General features: G+C 52.7%; 1 non-coding gene across 1 annotated transcript in view; it reads left to right on the top strand.

Moving 5' to 3' along the window:
• Positions 1-3,640: 3,640 nt before the first annotated feature.
• Positions 3,641-5,000, top strand: part of LOC126325396 (small subunit ribosomal RNA) — a 1,893-nt gene continuing 533 nt past the window's right edge. Inside the window, exon 1 of the ribosomal RNA XR_007560080.1 lies at positions 3,641-5,000. This exon is cut by the window's right edge and continues 533 nt beyond it. This is a non-coding gene — a ribosomal RNA (small subunit ribosomal RNA).

The raw sequence follows: 5,000 nt of genomic DNA on the forward strand, positions 1-5,000 counted from the left end.
TTCCGTTCCGCCGCACAATGGTGACGGTGACCGCTGCCTGCGGTGGCAACGCTGGGCACAGTCGATACTCGCCGTGTGGTGGAAGGTAAACATTATGCGGTACATCAGTACTTTCCTAATAGTTCGGTCGTCTCACGGCACTGCTTAGTAAATGATGCAAGGCCACATATAGATGATTTATGCGAATGTCCCTATACGTGCTGTAAGACTGGGCACACAACGTGAATCGCACGTCAGCCAGACACTCGAACATGCACCACTCTCGGCCTGCAACGGAGACACACAATACGTAAACATCTGGAATGCGACAATGTCGAGTGCATCCTCTCTGCGACATTGCACCGTCGACACTATGATAACCAGAGCAGTAGGTCCACCTATAAAAGCACAATACCCCACTCCTCCGACAACTACCATTGCTCAGATAAACCAACACACATCCTACACAGAGGGGCACCAAATATCACCCCCCGCCCTCGTGTTATACCACATGAAAAATTGCAGAAGTGAGAGACACAGACCCGCCAGCCTCTTGCTACAAGCATCGAACCGACGTGACGTATCTGACGGTGACTCAGGCATCCGCGTACTGCCACCACTATCCACCCCCCCCCCCTCTCTCTCTCTTCCCCCTTTCCCACAATACCAAATTTAACCAACTTTATTGCTTAACCTAACTGTGGCTGTACCAGATTATCGCTTAACCTAACTGTGGCTGTACCAGATTATCGCTTAACCTAACTGTGGCTGTACCAGATTATCGCTTAACCTAACTGTGGCTGTACCAGATTATCGCTTAACCTAACTGTGGCTGTACCAGATTATCGCTTAACCTAACTGTGGCTGTACCAGATTATCGCTTAACCTAACTGTGGCTGTACCAGATTATCGCTTAACCTAACTGTGGCTGTACCAGATTATCGCTTAACCTAACTGTGGCTGTACCAGATTATCGCTTAACCTAACTGTGGCTGTACCAGATCATCGCTTAACCTAACTGTGGCTGTACCAGATCATCGCTTAACCTAACTGTGGCTGTACCAGATTATCGCTTAACCTAACTCAATTTGTCCCTTAACCTAACTCAATTTGTCCCTTAACCTAACTCAAGTTGTCCCTTAACCTAACTCAAGTTGTCCCTTAACCTAACTCAAGTTGTCCCTTAACCTAACTCAAGTTGTCCCTTAACCTAACTCAAGTTGTCCCTTAACCTAACTCAAGTTGTCCCTTAACCTAACTCAAGTTGTCCCTTAACCTAACTCAAGTTGTCCCTTAACCTAACTCAAGTTGTCCCTTAACCTAACTCAAGTTGTCCCTTAACCTAACTCAAGTTGTCCCTTAACCTAACTCAAGTTGTCCCTTAACCTAACTCAAGTTGTCCCTTAACCTAACTCAAGTTGTCCCTTAACCTAACTCAAGTTGTCCCTTAACCTAACTCAAGTTGTCCCTTAACCTAACCCCCTTAACCTAACCCACGTTGTCCCTTAACCTAACCCACGTTGTCCCTTAACCTAACCCACGTTGTCCCTTAACCTAACCCACGTTGTCCCTTAACCTAACCCACGTTGTCCCTTAACCTAACCCACGTTGTCCCTTAACCTAACCCACGTTGTCCCTTAACCTAACCCACGTTGTCCCTTAACCTAACCCACGTTGTCCCTTAACCTAACCCACGTTGTCCCTTAACCTAACCCACGTTGTCCCTTAACCTAACCCACGTTGTCCCTTAACCTAACCCACGTTGTCCCTTAACCTAACCCACGTTGTCCCTTAACCTAACCCACGTTGTCCCTTAACCTAACCCACGTTGTCCCTTAACCTAACCCACGTTGTCCTTTTGCCTAACATAGTTCACTGCTCGGAATCTCTGGTGTCGTTGTTATCCTCATGTAGATGTCTTGCGAGTGTTGCTTACTTTCCACATATTCCCGCTATCCACTGTCAATTGTACTGCAATAGGACTATATCGCCCCCCCCCCCCCTCTGCCCCTCTCTTTGTGTCTCCGTCCTCTCAAGCTGGTCGGTCTGGCGTTTGAGTGTTAAATGAGCCTCGCAGCTGTTCAGTTGCGTTCAGATGTCGACGCCCTCAGTGTACGTCGTGGTATGGTCTGTGTCCATTGTCCGCTGATGTCGTACGCGTAACCCACACGCTGTACCGATCATCGGTAGTTACGTACAGAGTGAAGTAGTGTGATACGTGTGACCGTACGCTGGCTGTGCCCAACGGTGTCGAATCTCAATTTCCATATGTTGTGCTCGATGCTACTTGTCTCGTCTCCCAATAACAGCTAGGTTGCACTGTGGTACGCCGTAGAGGCGTGTGGGAGGAACGTACGAACGCATTGTATGTCACCCTGGGTCGCTGGGGGTGGTGGTGCGGTGAGTCAGGTCAGGTCAGCGTGAGCCGTGTGATGTAGTGACGCGTGTATTCCGACTTTGTCGTATTGCCTCACACAAAGTGCTACCCTGGTGGACCGCGTTCCATATCTGGGACATGCCGCAGATGCCGGTTGACAGTGGATCGCGGAAGGGACATCGCATACGTGCGCGGGCCACCTTCCACGTGTTCTCTTCTGCACATGTCGCAGTGTGTATGTGGTCTGATGTAGCGTGTCGTGACACATGACATCCTGGCATGCAAGAATTGTTGAATTCGCAAATGTAGGTGGACATCTACGTTTACTGCCCAAGATACGCAAATGAACTGGAAATCCGTTGTTGAGCGGTTGTTCACGCTGGAGGTGAATCTGTGATGGCGACGATCGGTACAGCTATTAACCGGTTGTTTCAGCGGTACCCGCCACATCCACACACGTGACTAGGCCCATGTGGGTATGAAGCGATACGCGGCGGTGGCTTGGTGGGACTGTTCCCGGCCGGTGAAGGGGGGCCGCCCGGCGTGTTGGCCGCGCGCTGCGTGGGCGCACGCGCAACAGGCGGCTGGTGGGGGGCGCCGAGTGGCAGGAGCGCCAGCCGACGGGCTCGGCAGGCGGCGCAGCTACGCTGCGGCGCACCCTGCACGCGGCGCCTGGCGGCCAAAGTTGGTTCAGCCGAGCCCGGTGCGAAGCGCGGTGGACATCTGCAGTGTGCTGGTCTGATTGAGGACTGTGTGCGTTGAGGATGCGCCGCCGCCTGGCACTCGGCGCCGCGACGCCGTCTGCTGCTCGGTCGCCCCAGCGGTTCTCGCAGGTGGTTTGTATCGCAGTTGTGCGGACGTGTTGGCGCGTGCGCTGTGCTGGGAGAGTTCGCTTCTGCACCCAAGTGGGGCTTTGCCCTTGTGTGGCGCTGGCGTTGGAGCTGCCGGTCACCATAGGTGGCGCGTGTTGTCTCCCGCCGGCAATGCCACGACAGCACGCTCCCGGGCCTCTGTCGGCAGCGGCAAGCTCAGTTGGGAGCAAGGGTGTTCGCACTAAAACCGTCTACTCGCCTAACTCCGGGCGATTGCGCCTCTCTCGAAACCGACCAAGTACCTAGGACGGCGCTGCGCGCCGCCGGGACCTGAGAGGGTTTCGAGGTGTATCGTGCAGGGGAGCTCGGCCTCCTCCTGTTTGCAGAATAATTGAGCGGACGCTTGCGTGTTCGCGCGGGCCCCCGGGACACACTCCCGGGCGGCCGGCTGCTCAGCTCTAGTTGACGCAGCTCCCTGGTTGATCCTGCCAGTAGTCATATGCTTGTCTCAAAGATTAAGCCATGCATGTCTCAGTACAAGCCGCATTAAGGTGAAACCGCGAATGGCTCATTAAATCAGTTATGGTTCCTTAGATCGTACCCACGTTACTTGGATAACTGTGGTAATTCTAGAGCTAATACATGCAAACAGAGTCCCGACCAGAGATGGAAGGGACGCTTTTATTAGATCAAAACCAATCGGATTGGCTTGTCTGGTCCGTTTGCCTTGGTGACTCTGAATAACTTTGGGCTGATCGCACGGTCCTCGTACCGGCGACGCATCTTTCAAATGTCTGCCTTATCAACTGTCGATGGTAGGTTCTGCGCCTACCATGGTTGTAACGGGTAACGGGGAATCAGGGTTCGATTCCGGAGAGGGAGCCTGAGAAACGGCTACCACATCCAAGGAAGGCAGCAGGCGCGCAAATTACCCACTCCCGGCACGGGGAGGTAGTGACGAAAAATAACGATACGGGACTCATCCGAGGCCCCGTAATCGGAATGAGTACACTTTAAATCCTTTAACGAGTATCTATTGGAGGACAAGTCTGGTGCCAGCAGCCGCGGTAATTCCAGCTCCAATAGCGTATATTAAAGTTGTTGCGGTTAAAAAGCTCGTAGTTGGATTTGTGTCCCACGCTGTTGGTTCACCGCCCGTCGGTGTTTAACTGGCATGTATCGTGGGACGTCCTGCCGGTGGGGCGAGCCGAAGGGGTGCTTTCGCGTCCCGAGGCGGACCCCGTTTAAATCCTACGAGGGTGCTCTTTGTTGAGTGTCTCGGTGGGCCGGCACGTTTACTTTGAACAAATTAGAGTGCTTAAAGCAGGCAAGCCCGCCTGAATACTGTGTGCATGGAATAATGGAATAGGACCTCGGTTCTATTTTGTTGGTTTTCGGAACCCGAGGTAATGATTAATAGGGACAGGCGGGGGCATTCGTATTGCGACGTTAGAGGTGAAATTCTTGGATCGTCGCAAGACGAACAGAAGCGAAAGCATTTGCCAAGTATGTTTTCATTAATCAAGAACGAAAGTTAGAGGTTCGAAGGCGATCAGATACCGCCCTAGTTCTAACCATAAACGATGCCAGCCAGCGATCCGCCGCAGTTCCTCCGATGACTCGGCGGGCAGCCTCCGGGAAACCAAAGCTTTTGGGTTCCGGGGGAAGTATGGTTGCAAAGCTGAAACTTAAAGGAATTGACGGAAGGGCACCACCAGGAGTGGAGCCTGCGGCTTAATTTGACTCAACACGGGAAACCTCACCAGGCCCGGACACCGGAAGGATTGACAGATTGATAGCTCTTTCTTGATTCGGTGGGTGGTGGTGCATGG

The sequence above is a fragment of the Schistocerca gregaria genome, unplaced genomic scaffold (assembly GCF_023897955.1).
Source record: "Schistocerca gregaria isolate iqSchGreg1 unplaced genomic scaffold, iqSchGreg1.2 ptg000920l, whole genome shotgun sequence".
Taxonomy (NCBI): Eukaryota; Metazoa; Arthropoda; class Insecta; order Orthoptera; family Acrididae; genus Schistocerca; species Schistocerca gregaria.